Here is a 15,293-nt window from a genome sequence, read left to right as displayed (position 1 = left end):
TGGAGTCCGGGATCGAGTCCCACGTAGGGCTCCCAGCATGGAGCCTGCTTCTCCCTCTGCCTATGTCTCTGCCTGTCTCTCTCTCTCTCTCTCTCTCTGTCTATCATAAATAAAAAAAAAAAAAAAAAATCTTAAAAAAAAAAAAAAAAAGAGTCCAAATTTCTTAAACCCTCCCCAGCCAAAAGTCACTTCAGTAATAAACAAGAGGGTTTCCTCCCATAGTTTCAAAATTTCCAAGACTTCTCCATTTCTAAACAGAACTAGGCAGGGAAAGCCTAAGTAAGTGTGTCCAATCTTCTTTCCACCTCTATAGATGCCTCCCCTGATCTCAGGGACCCCAGAACACTTAACAACAGATCACTGGATCTGATTCTGAAGCTCTGATTCATGCACCTGCGAGTAACAGGCTCACCTCAGTCACACCTGGGCGAATGAAGTTGCAAGTGGCATTGCCCCACCCTACACCCACACAGAACCAGACTGCTGACAGTACTCTCTGCAACTACCGCCATGAAAAGTAAAGAAAATGACTGGAGCTAATGCCCTTCGAATTGGATTTTTACTAACAGAAATAGATCTCTTGAAGATCTATAGATGTGCAAGTGTCTTGGAAAAAATGATATAATATGCTAATGAAAATGAAATTTTGCTAACCTAAAATATTACCTAAAACAGATACTCTAAGAAGCAAAATATGATAAAATACTGACTTCTCATAAAAAAATTTCTGAACATCCAGAACTAAAATTGTAACACTGTACAAAAATCTCCAGGCTTAGAAAAAAAAAATCCTGGGGTGCCTGGGGCTCAGATGATTAAATGTCTGCCTTCGGCTCAGGTTATGATCTTCAGGTCCTGGGTTCAGGCCTCACATCGGGTTCCCCGCTCAGTGGGAAGTCTGCTTCTCCCATTCCCTCTGCCTCTCCCCCGACCCCTCATGCTCTATCTCAAATGAATACAAAGAGTCTTTAAATATATATATATATATATAATTTTAAAATTAAAAAAAGAGGGATCCCTGGGTGGCGCAGCGGTTTGGCGCCTGCCTTTGGCCCAGGGCGCGATCCTGGAGATCCGGGATCGAATCCCACGTCGGGCTCCCGGTGCATGGAGCCTGCTTCTCCCTCTGCCTGTGTCTCTGCCTCTCTCTCTCTCACTGTGTGCCTATCATGAATAAATAAAAAAAAAAAAAAAATTAAAAAAAAAATTTATTAAAATTAAAAAAAGAAAAAATACCTCTTAGATCATTTACAATTTGGTTTATTCACACCTCCATTTAACATATACATATTTGGGGACGCCTGAGTGTCTGCCTTCAGCTCAGGGTGTGGTCCTGGAGTTCCGGGATCGAATCCCACACCAGGCTCCCTACATGGAGCCTGCTTCTCCCTCTGCCTGTGTCTCTGCCTCTCTGTCTTTCATGAATAAATAAAATCTTTAAAAAAAATATTTGTCATGCACTTTTCTCAAGTACCAGGCATGCCATGCTGATTAAGATAGACCCAGTCCTCCCTCATGCACTGCTGGTAGGAATGCCAATTGGTATAGCCACTGTGGAAGACAGGCATAGAAGTTTCTCAAAATGTTAAAAATAGAACTACCAGGCAGCCCAGGTGGCTCAGCGGTTTAGCGCCACCTTCAGCCCAGGGCCTGATCCTGGAGACCCGGGATCGAGTCCCCCCTCAGGCTCCCTGCATGGAGCCTGCTTCTCCCTCTGCCTGTGTCTCTGCCTCTCTCTGTGTCTCTCACGAATAAACAAATAAAATGCTAAAAAAAAAAAAAAAAAAAAAAATAGAACTACCCTATGATCCAGCAATTGTACTGTGGTATTAACTAATTGAAATTGATAGATGCATCCCTATGTTTATTGCAGCATTATTTACAATAACCAAATTATGGAAGCAGCTCAAGTGTACATTGACAGATGAATGGGTAAAGAAGATGTAGTGTGTGTGTGTGTGTGTACACACATACACAGTGGAATATTATTCAGTCATAAAAAGGAAATTTTGCCATTTCTAACAACATGGATGGAGCTAGAGAATAATTACACTAAGTTAAATAAGCCAGTCAGAGAAAGACAAATACCGTACGATTTCACTAATATGTGGAATTTAAGAAGCAAACAAGCAAAAGAGAGAGAGAGAGAAAAGCACACCAAGAAAGTCTCTTAACTATTAAGAACTCATGGTCACCAGAGGGGAATTGGGTGACAGGATGGGTAAAATAGGTGATGGGGATTAAGGAGTGCATGTGTCATGATGAGCACTAGGTGATGTATGAAGAGTTGAATCACTATATTGTATACCTGAAACTAATAAATATAAGACTGTTAACTACACTGGAATTAAAATTAAAACTTTAATTTCAAAAAAAAAAAAAAAGACCTAGTTCCTGTCTTCATGAAATTTACAAGAGTAAACACAAGAACAACGCATCAGGGCACTCTAGTTCTCTCACAAGGAACAATAAGGAAAAACATCCTTGGAGTCGATTTTAATATTCTCTACAATGTGGCTTCAAAGTATATATAATAAATTAAAAATTTTCAATTTAAATCTTAAAATGAGCTGAAAATAAGATAATTTCATATAGTGATAAGTGCCATAAAGAAAACCAAACAGTAATGAGAAAGTAGTGCCTGGAGTGGGGGGTAAGGAACTAACTTGTTATGCTTGGAGGGACAGAAAACACATGTGGGTGGTATTGTGGGGAAGTGGTGGAAAAGTGGGAGAAATGGACAGGGGACAAATCACAAAGGGCATTATAGGCCACAAAAGGAGTTTGGATTTTATTCTAAAGACTATGGAAAGTCACTGGCAGGCTCTAAGCCTGGGAGTGACAAGAGGGAATCTAATTAAACATAATAGCTTCTTGTTTAGAACACATCTTCAAGAAGAAAGAATGTCATAAATGGTAGTGCTGTAATATTGCTTCTGTGCCTTCATCAGCTATAGTTTATCTACGCTTCACTCTCTGCTAGGTTGTGTGCAGGGTACTATACACAGGGTCCCTGACCTTGAGCACAAACTCTGGTAGAGGTGAGAAACACTGAATAATTACAACTGTAATCTTTGTAAGAGTGGAATATGTAGAATTCCTTGAGCACCCAGGGCCAAGGGTAGTTAACTGCCCTGGAGGAGTCCAGGAAGGAAGACCTCACACAAGAGCAGAGTCAGAGCCCTACAAAGGGCAAGCAGAGATTTCCTGAGTGCACTCCTCTCTGTGCAATACCCACACCACTGGTGGGACACAAGAAGACGTATGAGCTACAAAGACTCTTTTTTTTTTTTTAGACTCCTCTTTTAAAGTGTGTCATGTAAGATTTTTATGGTGGAATGGGAGAGAAAAGCTAACATATATAACTTGCAACTGCAACTTCACAGATATTGGTTAAATTTAAAAAAATTTTTTTGGTTAAATAAAATTTTATTAAGAACTTCAAAAGCACAAAATTCCAGTTATAAAATAAATTAAGTCCTGGAGGTTAACATACAGCACGGCAACTACGGTTAGTAACACTGTATTGCATATTTGCTAAGAAAGCAGATTTTTTAAAGTTCTCATCACAAGAAAAAAAAAAAAAGCTTTGTTAACTGTGTGTGGTGACACATGTTAACTAGACTTACTGCAGTGGCCATCCCCCAATATATACAAATACTGAATCATTATGCCAGACACCTGAAGCCAATATAATGTTGTATGTCACCTGTACCTCAATTTAAAAATTATCTTTTTAAAAGAACTTCAATTATTTGCTGTTCTCACCACACTGAAAATGTGGTAGTCTACACATCACTTCAACAAGTGGGCCTATGCTCTGTGTGTGTGTGTTACCCATAATGAGCTACGGTTAAAAATTTTTTGAGGGATCCCTGGGTGGCGCAGCGGTTTGGTGCCTGCCTTTGGCCCAGGGCGCGATCCTGGAGACCCGGGATCGAGTCCCACATCGGGCTCCCGGTGCATGGAGCCTGCTTCTCCCTCACCTATGTCTCTGCCTCTCTCTCTCTCTCTCTCTCTCTCTGTGTGACTATCATAAATTAAAATAAATGAATGAATGAATGAATAAATAAATATTTTTTCAATACCAACTTTCATGCAGCCATTTTTATGAGCCCCCTTCTCCCACCAAAAAAATAGGCTTTCATCAAAGTTTTCAAACAGAGATGTAGGAAAAATTCCAAATACTCTGCACTTAGATTAAAAACTGATTAACAGGGCAGCCCCAGTGGCTCAGCAGTTTAGTGCCAGCCCAGGGCGTGATCCTGGAGACCCAGGATGGAGTCCCATGTCGGGCTCCCTGCGTGGAGCCTGCTTCTCCCTCCGCCTGTCTCTGCCTCTCTCTCTCTCTGTGTGTCCCTCATGAATAAATAAGTAAAATCTTAGAAAAAAAAAACTGATTAACAATTTCCCAGTTAGCTTTATGTGTGTATATACATGAACATACACATATACTTCCTGAGCTACTTGGAAGTGTTAGAGACATGACATCTTACCTCTAAACTCTTCAGCTGCTGTCCCCTAGGAATAAGGACATTCTCTTATATAATTACAACACCATTAGCACACCTTAAAAAAAAAATTCAACATCTCTTTAATATCATCTATCATCAGGTACACAGTTTTAAAATTTTAAGTACAAAGAAGGGAAGCTTTGCGCAGTGGCAGTATCGTAGCCAATGAGGTTTATCCGAGGCGCGATTATTGCTAAGTACAAAGAAGGGGCTTTGTTGAGAACCTAACTGAAGGAATTGTTCCAACAAACTGATTAGATTTACTATTATTTGTATTTCATTATTTTTCATTTCTAAACGTAATAATACTTTATAAAATTTAAGTTAAAAGTCCAATTTTTAGGGGCACATAAGTGGCTCAGTCAGTTAAACATCTGCCTTTGGCTCAGGTCTTGATCTTAGAGTCCTGGAATAGAGCCCCCACATCAGGTTCCCTGCTCAGTAGGGAGTCTGCTTCTCCCTCTCCCTTTGCCCCCCACTCAGGTGCACACTCTCTCAAGTAAGTAAAATCCTTTTTAAAAAAAGCCTAATTTTTAAAAGTCAATTTATTAAATATTAAAAGGAGTATGATGATCAAATATGGCAAAAAGTGTGAAAGTGGTACATGCAAGATTGACATTTTGTAAGTGCTGTGTTTATGAAAGGACACTCTAGACAAAGGGACCTCCACAGAAAAGGATATGCAGAAGAGCAGGGTCCTGGTGTAACTGGTGAGGAAAGCACGTGAGCGAGAGGGAGATGAGTGGGACAGGTCACTGAAGGAAAGCTCTTTCAGAATTCTGAGCCCTTCACCCTACTGGCAAAGGGAGTTTTACATGATACAATCAGGTTTGTTTGGAAAGCTCTATCTGGCCACAGTATGTCAGATGGACTGGAGAACGGGGGGGGGGGGGGGGGGGGGGAACCACTTGGAGTCAAGAGAACGAGGTTTATATTTTTCTCTGCAAGTATTTAATGTTTTAGTTACATTATAGGTTGAATAAACCTACATTAGTAAAGGGACAAAACAAAAATGTAAAATTAAACTAAGCTTATCTTGAATGTTCATGTTCTAGAAATGCAGCTTTAAAGACAGAAAAGTATAGTCAGAAGAGACGTAAATTTTGAAAGGAGCCCTTGGGCACTTCTGAAGGTTTCAGCATTTAATGGAACTGGCTTTTTAATACCCAGTTTCACTTTCCAAAGTGGCTTTCCTTTTCCTTGGCAAGATTCATCACTGGCACTAATTTTATGTTTATCAGTCACAATTAAAAATTTCCAAAGGAAAACCAATGGGAAAGAGGCAGGGTGCAAAACAGATAAAGTGATTTTCAAATACACAGAGTGCCCTCAGGACAGTACTGGCAGTAACTCCAGGAGCTCCATGTACAGAGTCCAGGGGCCAGATGCCAAATCTGCCTCAAGGAGGAGGAGTTGGGCAGCGCTGGGAGGCTGGCCCTTCACTCCCTTCCCCAAAAAGACCTCTAGTTTTATTTATGTTACATATTGGGCTTCCTAGAAAGATTTCATTTGAACAAAGGGATCCACGGCTTTAAAAATGTTTGAAAGCCAAGGAGTCAGAACTGCACGAATATTCTTCAGGCAGAGGCTGGAAATCCAAGAAGATTTTGAGTTCCCCAGGAGAGCTGCCGGGGAACACGAAACGAACACCAACACTGAAGAGGAATGTAAAGAAAGAGACCTCGGCAGACAGGCCTACCAGAGGAGCAGCAGCTTTGGGATAAAACGAGGGGTTGTCTGGGACCTGTGGATTTTGAGGGGCTGGTGAGGCATCAAAACTGGAGGTCCAGATAGCAAAGGTCATGTGGAAGGAAAGCTTAGCAGAAAGGAGGGCACAAGGGCCAGGTGAAGTCTAAATGCGGATGAATCCACCAAGAGAGAGACGTAAACAGTGAAACAAGGGAGGGTCGAAAAGGTCACAGAAGGCAAAAAGAAAAGGGTCTTCCTCAAGGCAGGACCCTGTGGGGCCACCCACACCCAGGGCCACCTCAGCAGGTGACTCTGAATTTGGGATAGCCTGTGTCCGGGAACAGAGAGAGCATAGGCTAAGACTGGTTGCGGGTGGTGCTCTACAAAGCAGAGGCTGCAGAAGGGCTAGGAAGCAAGTGAAAGACTGGACAATGGGTCCAGGTCTGAAGGGGCTGGAACTCTGAGAGAAAAAGGAGATCACAATGAGCTGCAACATCAGCCACGGGTATGGAAGCCCCTTGAGGAGACTATAGAAGAATACCACACCAGAACCTAAGATTTCACTAGCAGGGGTGTTCTGGAAAGAGCTCCTTTTAGGTAAGTTGATAGGAAGCCAAAATCAGTGTAAAGGGTTGGGCCAATGCCTTACGGCCCTGGGTCTGGCAGCAGAAGTCATGCAACGCCCCCTCTCACTCATTGCAGAGAAGGGACACCCACTCTAAAAGGGAAGGCCAGAAGAGCCTGCCCAGCCCCTCCATTCCCTTGTTGCAACTACTATTGGCAATAAAGGCCTGGCAACAGTCATTTAAAGCTGCTTTCAGTTCACCCTGGAGCCTCTATCTGCCCTTAAGGAAAACAGGGCTCCAATAACATCTAGAAGAAGCTCTGTTTCCCAATTTGTGTAAAATGTTACTTGTATTGGGGCTCCTGGGTGGCTCAGCCACTTAAGCATCTGCCTTCCTCTCAGGTCATGATCCCAGGGTCTTGGGATAGAGCCCCAGTCTCTGGATCCATGCTCAGCGGGGAGGCTGCTCCTCCCTTTCCCTCTGCCCTGCACCAGCTGTGTGTGCTCACTTGGGCATGTGCTCTCACTCTCTCCCTCTCCCTCCCAAATAAATAAAAAAATCTTAAAAACAAAAGTTACCTGTGTTAATAATAATATAAACTATGCATATTTTAAATGCAAATAGAACTAATGATTGAGGACTGGGAAACTGGCTTTTAAAAGGAAACAAAATGGGGGTGCCTGACTGGGTCAATCAGTAGAGCATGCAACTCTTGATCTTCTGGTCATGAGTTCGTCAAGACACACAGTGGGTGTGGAGCCTACTTAAAAAAATTTGAGGGATCCCTGGGTGGCGCAGCGGTTTGACGCCTGCCTTTGGCCCAGGGCGCGATCCTGGAGACCCGGGATCGAATCCCACGTCGGGCTCCCAGTGCATGGAGCCTGCTTCTCCCTTCTGCCTGTGTCTCTGCCTCTCTCTCTCTCTCACTGTGTGCCTATCATAAAAAAAAAAAAAAAAAAAAAAAAAATTTGGGGTGGACACCTGAGTGGCTCAGTGGTCGGGCATCTGCTTTTGACCCAGGGCATGATCCCAGGATCTGGGATCAAGTCCTACATCAGGCTCCTTGTGGGGAGCCTGCTCCTTCCTCTGCCTGTGTCTCTGCCTCTCTCTGTGTCTCTCTCATGAATAAATAAAAATCTTTAAAAAAAAATTTTTAAGGGAAATAAAATGAGGGGGTAGCCCGGGTGGCGCAGCGGTTTAGCGCCGCCTGCAGCCCAGGGCGTGATCCTGGAGACCCTGGATCGAGTCCCACGTCAGGCTCTCTGCATGGAGCCTGCTTCTCCCTCTGCCTGTGTCTCTGCCTCTCTCTGTCTCTATGAATAAATAAATAAAATCTTTAAAAAAAAAGGGGGGGGGGAACAAAATGAAAATAATAAACATCAATTACATTAAGAGTTTAAAGGGCTTAGATAAATAAGTGATCATAACAACAACTATAAAACATCCAGTTTTTCCAAATTTCTAGCTTTAGTTACTAGACCACCAACCCTTGCCCATTTTGCTCAAAAAATAAATAAGTAAAACTAATCAAAAGGAAACCAGGTGTTCCTGGAAAGAACACCTGCTAATTTTTTTAGAAAGAAAAGTATGGGGGCACAGGGCTGGCTCAGTCAGTAGAGCATGCAACTCTGATCTCAAGGGTGTGAGTTCAAGCCCCTCACTGGGGAGGAGGGAAGGAGGGAGGGAGAAAAGAAAAAGAAAAAGAAAGAAAAAGAGAAAAGAAAGGAAAAGAAGTCTCGTCTAATAGTTTACTTAGAAACTCCAATGCTTATTTTAAAAATTAACAAACTGACTCATATATAAACTGGACTTTTCACAGTACTTAACTGACAATTTAGGAGAATCAGTGATACACAAGAGGGAAAGAATGGAATAAAAGAGGTGCCTCACTAGTGTCCTTGGGACAGTATTTACCAAAGAAACTGACACTTTCAGAAAAATCTTACTAACAACTAAACCACTCTGATTTAAAAACTGAGAAGTTAAGGCACAGACACACAAAAAAATCAGGCTTCCTAACATTGTCAATTTTTCAAGGATTTCAAGAAAGTCAAAAGCAGCCTCGTCTAGAGGGTAGTGATGGGAATGGTGATCAAGAGGTGCCCCAAAATACCTGTTCTCTCCAGTAACAGTATTCAGAAAACTCACCCCCATGTCTACTATACTAATATATGCATTAAAAAATAAAGAGTTAAAACAATAATGAAAGCAAAAACGTATGTACACCTCTTTAGCCATTCTGAGAATGCTAACTACTTGACTCCTAATCCTTAGCTTTGTCAGACCTGCTTTCCCTCTGTGACTGGATATCTGCATTACACAAATGCAAAGTGAAAGTAATAGAATAAATTTAAAATATAAAGCTTTAATTATGCAGTATCATTATTATGTAGGTTATTGAGCCTCTTTAAATACTAAGTTTTCCATTAATACAGAAATAAGATGTTAAATATGGCAAAACCTCAACTAACCGGAACAGCTGGCGAATGAGTCACTGACTAATCTTGCCTCTCAGATAGCTAAAGGCTTATGTACAACTTTGAACACACAAATTTTTTTGGTTAACTGTTCTGGATAAATGCTTTGAACCAGACGAACATGGCGAACATCAGCGATTATACACAAAGATGTGAAACCTTATGACACACAAGGCTCTCTGTCCCTACCCAAAAGAGATCCCAGACTGGAGCAACCCTTGCTTTTTACTTTCCCGTCTTCCACCAGTTGTCACATTCTGCCTCCAGCTCTCTTACGTTCGTTCCAATAACCAAGTGTGTCAGGACTGTGTCTAAGGAAAAGGCACCTGGTTGTCACAGCTTCACTGGCAACCCACAGAGTTCTTCCAAAGGAGATAAACCAGTCCTCCTGTACAGGGTTCTGTGACCCCTACTTTACCTGCTGTCAAAATCTTTTTAAAAATGTATTTCCTGAAAAGGAAATTCTGATGCACATGCTATGCTATGGCTGAGCCTTGAGGACATTATGCTGAAACAAGCCACTCACAAGAAGACAAATACAGTATGATTCCACATACATGGGGCAGCCAGAGTTGTCAAAGTCGTAAGACAGAAAGTACAATGGTGTCTGCCAGGGGCTGGCAGGAAGAGGGAAATGGGGAGTTACTCTCAGTGGGCTCCGAATTTCAGTTTGGGAAGATCAAAATGTTCTGGCAATAGATAGTAGTGACAATTGCACAACACTGTGAATGTATTTAATGCCCCTGAATTGTACATTTTAAAATGGGAAATTTTATGTTATGTATATTCCTCACTGTTTACCATGTTCTAGACAGGTGACATGCTAGGTGATTCTGTTTTGTCACCATCTCATCACTCCAAGAACATTATGTATTTTGACACAGTAAAAATGAGCCAAACGTATCTTAAAATTATGATCCCAAATTACTATATACTATTTTTTAACACCAAGAAAGCATGTTTTACAGAAAATGACCCATATGAAAAACACTAGCAAAAACTCCAAGACCAGAAAGCACTCTACCTGGGCAGCAAATTAATGTGAAAAGAGTGAAACACTAGCAGCAACTCACAGGTAGCCTTACGACCCAGTAGATATTACATGGCAGCCACCTCAAATATCTTTTAAAAACTATTAAGGGTAAATAATAATAATAATAATAATAATAGCAACAATTTGGAATTCAAATCAAAATACTTGTTAGGGGCACCTGGTTAGGGGCTCAGTGGTTGAGCATCTGCCTTTGCCTCAGACCATGATCCCAGAGTCCTGGAATCGAGTTATGCCTCTGGCTCCCCACAGGAGCCTTCTTCTCCCTCTGCCTATGTTTCTGCCTCTCTCTGTGTGTCTCTCATGAATAAATTAAATCTTTTTTTAAAAAATCAAAATACTTGTTGGTTAACACTTCAAATTGATTGTCAGCAGGAAAAACTCTTGAGGCATTTTAATAATTGCTAAATTTCTCCACTCATCTCATGTTGTCATTCCAAATATATGACTGTCATGCACTTCCAACTGCAGACAAACGACCTCTCATCTAAGACCCTCTCCAAACGTTGTCTCTGACCAGAACCAACTTTCCCAAACAGATACTCTCAACTGCCCTATCGACCCCAAATGAGTTTAACAACTAACCTTCCTCCAAATTAAGCAAATGTCAAAAAGGAACCTGCATGCAGCACTGTAACCTATTAGAAACGCCACCTCATAGCCTCTACCTGCACAGTCAAATGCTTGACTCTGAAATTACCAACTATCAAGCCACAAAGTTTGAAACTTAGTACCTTTTAGCACAACATACAGTCTACATGTTTGCTTCGTAATTATGTCCTTGAGTGATCATCTAAAGATTAAGAGACCCGAATACAGTCAAAAACATCCACTTGAATAAGAGACTAGAAATTAATTATATACAAATCTTCAGGTGCCTCTGAGTTAAAGGCAAAGGTTTACAGTCAAACTTGTTAAAACTTCTGCAGTGAAGTCATAGTTTTTCTATTAATACTTCTTTGTTTTTATCCTCTCTCCCACTTTTGTAAAATTTTAAGATGAACTTGCAACAACCTGATCACATACTTTTAATTTTAAATCATTTTCCAATAGTGCTAGTACCACTTGAAAAAACAGTCACGTCGAAATCCTGCTCCCTCAAGTCTAATGGTTCAAAATCTCCCTAGTAACAAAATCCTTAGGGACTTTCATCCAATTTAGCAACTATGTATAAAAAGAAATATTTATTTCAATTACAAAACATCCCAGTTAGATAATAAAAATTACTAAAACTACCCTGTAATAATAAAGTTATACCATTTACTGATTATATGTTTTTTTATTCTCATTTAAATCATTCCAAAATATTGGTTAACAGCCAAATAATTCCAGACAGTAAAGTTTTAGGAAATTATTAGAAAATTTTTAATATAAAAGTATTTGGCGGGAATCCCTGGGTGGCTCAGTGGTTTAGCACCGCCTTCAGCCCAGGGCATGATCCTGGAGTCCGGGAATCGAATTCCACGTGAGGGTCCCTGCATGGAGCCTGCTTCTCCCTCTGCCTGTGTCTCTGCCTCTCTCTCTCTATCATAAATAAATAAATAAAATCTTTTAAAAATATATATTTTGAAAAAAAAAATATATATATATATATATTTTGCATTCAAAATACCTGCTAAGATAATGGTCTATTTTCTGCTTTGTAGTCGTTTTTTAAACATTAACATGAAGTTTTAACAAAAGGTCAATGAAGTTTAGATAGTTCACCTGTTCTATAGACTTCAGAGTCAAATGATAATGTGCATCCACACCCCCATTCTGTAGCTAAGCCCAGTCTAGTGACCACTGAGAAAGCAAAAGTACTCTACCGAAGCAGCAAGGTTATGGATAGGAAAAGCATTTTTAAAGAGAAAAATCAAAATTTTCAAAGAAACAAATATCAAAAGAAGAAATGCCTTTTTATAGGTATCTTGCTTCTCATTTTGTACCTTTAGTTGCATCTCTCAAAATTCAATAAATTTTAAGTTAAATATCTGATACCACAAAAACTAAGAAACCTAAAAAGATGCGCGCGCGCACGCACACACACACACACACACCACACAAAACCAGTGGATCAATCATCGCTAAGTGATGGATTACTGTCTTAGCAAACGATGCTGTGAATCTTGGGAGTACAGTAACCAAATCCAGCTTAATTGTTGGCTAGTCAACTGACTGGCTTAGTCATAGAAAACAGAATTATTCAGCAGAATCCATTTCACAAAGGAAAATCTTTGAACTTTGTGGACTATGCCCCCATAAATCCCTACCACGGGCCTTAGACAGTTCCTAACTTTACATCACAGACGTCCTTGCAGTAAAAACACAGGCCAGTGTGAAGAATTACCAAGAATTCACTTACAATTTCTAACTCCTTTAGGAGCAGAAACCAGAAAATGTACAGGAATACATTAAAAGGTATTTGGGGAGAATAAGCAAATCGCTCCAAGTACTTCCTTTCAGTAGTGAATATTAAAAAAAAAAAATCTTTTTAGAGGGCTAATATAAAAAGGTATCCTAATCAGGTTGAAATAAAAAAAAATTAATCGCACCTGACATAATTTTTAGTTACCTTTTGTTTTTGCTTTCATCACTAGAGCTTTAATGACTTGATAAACCAGGCGAATATCCTGCATATATAAATCAAGTTAATTGCTGTCATTTAAATGGTTGTTAAAGCTTTATGCCCACATTCTTTAATTCACTGAACTTTAAAAAATCAATTTTCATTCAATTTTCTCAGCAAATTCTAGGCTTTAAGGAACTGATTCATCTACTAAAACCCTAAACACTGACTTGTTGGGAAAGTTCATGATCCATCCTTCCAAATCTACTATCTGGAAATACACCAGTATTCCAATAATGGGAAGTAACACATCAATACTAGGCCCGTGACCACAAGGATGCCCAACAACCACAGATCCAAACCTGCAAAGCCCTGCAAAGTCTCAGCTGGGTAAGTGGCCTTCTGGCTAAGAAGTCTTAGAATTCCAGGTAGTAAAAACCGTTATAAAAGCATTTAGGGTCATGGCAAAAATGACCATAACCCCAGGTTTACACACCTGTTGTCCCTCAGCTTACTACTGCCCTTCACCCTCAAAAGGGTCCTGTTGTGAAGCAAAAGTCACCCTGGGGAGGGGAGAGGCGTTTACTGAACAAGAGAAATGTAAAGGGAGCCCTTTGGGAGGCTGAAAATGCTGTATCTTGGTCTGAGTGTGGTTATTGGGCCATATAAGTCATTTAAGGTCTTATTGTAAATCAGACCTCAAATACAAAATATATACATAATTTTTAAAACACACTGAAATACATTCATAAATGCCTTTGTTCAAATAAGTGACATAAATACTAGACGTAGCAAATAAGATTTTTCCAAATGTATTTTAATAAAGACGTATATTTATTGTGAACACTTTTATGTAGAACCTGTCAAAATAGACTGCGGTGTTTTTGTTTTTTTTAATCTCTCATTTTAAAAAGTTGCCAAATTGAGATCTGAAAGCCTGCAGAAAGATCATCTACTACTCACTCTCTGATTTTGCAAATAAGGAAAACCAAATCTTTAAGGCTAAGAACCCTATGGAGATAAGGCAGCTAGTCAATGACAACAGTAGCAACAGAAGGGTTTCCTGATCTTGAGCCACTCCCGTTTCCACCAGGCCGTTACTTTTGTGACACTGTAAACAAATATGAACTCTGGATCTACCTAAGGCAGAGAAGGATTCAACACACTCCTCAAACTACCAGGCCAACGGCCCCCAAAGCGTACACACAAAGACACGCTCATTTTCCTCTTCTCAGGACAGCTGGCAAATGATCAATTACATTTTCAGGCAGGCATTTGTCCTGCGATTCAGTCGGGTGTGACATCTCTCAAATGTGCTTCCAAGGAGGAAAAGGTATATTGCAGGGAGGGGCAAAAATGCATCTCAGTTCCTTTCAAATCCCTTGGATGGTTACTTGGTTCTCAAAACTATGTCACTAAGTTAAGACTCGTGGAGACATCGCTTGGGGCCGTTCACCAGCAGCAGGGCTTAGAGTGACCCGCTGGGAATAAGCCCCCAACACACACACACACACACACACACACACACACACACGCGCGCGCGCGCGCGTGCGCTAAATAAAAAACCTGGTCTCTGGCCGGGGTGTCCTAGCCAACTCTCTGCGCGGAACAGGACTTGCGAGCGGGTGGACCCGTGCCTCGCGGCTTAGGTCCAGACCCCGGGGAACGGCTAGCTGACATCTCGCTGGAAACTTAACATACATCCTTTCCGCGGGAATTTATTTCTGGTTCTCACAAGGCGTTTCTGCTCCCCGGCAGAGCAGGCCTTGCTTCTCGGCGCTCTCTGCTCGCGCTCTCCGCAGCCTCCTCTTCGCGGCTTGAACCGAGACTTGGGAACAGAAATCGAAACGGTCACGGCCCTCCGGGGCGCGCGGCTCGGGGCGCGCGGGTCCGGCCGGGGTCGGGCGAGCCCACGGCCCGCGGGCGCGCCGCTCCGGGGAGGCCCCAAGCCACCGGTTGCGGCGGCCGCTCCCCGCTCCCCGCTGCCCGCTGCCCGCTCCCCGCTCCCCGCTCCGCCCGCGGCGCAGAGGCCACCTCGGGCCTCCGAAGTTCGCACCGCGGCGCGGGCAGCGCGCGCCCCCCCCCCACCGCGGCCCGCGGCCCCGAACCCCGCCCCCGGGCCCCCGGCCCCGCTGCGGGTTCGCGCCCGGGCCCCGGAGCGAGCCCGGGGGGCGGGTCCGCGGGGGCTCGGCGGGCGGGAGCGCGGGGAGGGGCGCGCGGCGGGGAACTTGGGCGCCTCCGGCACCGCCGCCCCGCCACTTCCCTTTCACGCCCGCGGGGCCGCCGCGCACCGCGCCGCCCGCTCGCCCGCCCGCCCGCCCGGGGCCGCTCTCCGCCGCGCCGAGGCGCCCAGGCGCGCTCCTGCAGCCCGGCCGGCCGGTGCGCGGGGCCGGGGCCGGGGCCGGGGCGGGCCGGGGCCGGGGCCGCGGCCGCGGGGGGCGCGCGAGG

The 15,293-nt window shown here is 42.8% G+C and overlaps 1 protein-coding gene and 1 pseudogene across 1 annotated transcript in view; one reads left to right on the top strand and one right to left on the bottom strand.

Moving 5' to 3' along the window:
• Window positions 1-14,717, bottom strand: part of SFMBT1 (Scm like with four mbt domains 1) — a 120,161-nt gene extending 105,444 nt beyond the window's left edge. Inside the window, 1 exon segment of the mRNA XM_038566172.1 lies at window positions 14,547-14,717. The gene's annotated coding sequence lies outside the window, so the exon portion shown is untranslated.
• Window positions 4,651-4,843, top strand: LOC119877337 (annotated as a pseudogene).
• Window positions 14,718-15,293: the final 576 nt, after the last annotated feature.

Source organism: Canis lupus, chromosome 20 (assembly GCF_011100685.1).
Source record: "Canis lupus familiaris isolate Mischka breed German Shepherd chromosome 20, alternate assembly UU_Cfam_GSD_1.0, whole genome shotgun sequence".
Classification (NCBI taxonomy): domain Eukaryota; kingdom Metazoa; phylum Chordata; class Mammalia; order Carnivora; family Canidae; genus Canis; species Canis lupus.
The sequence above is the reverse complement of the archived record's forward strand: the minus strand, read 5'-3'. Positions and strand labels throughout refer to the sequence as shown.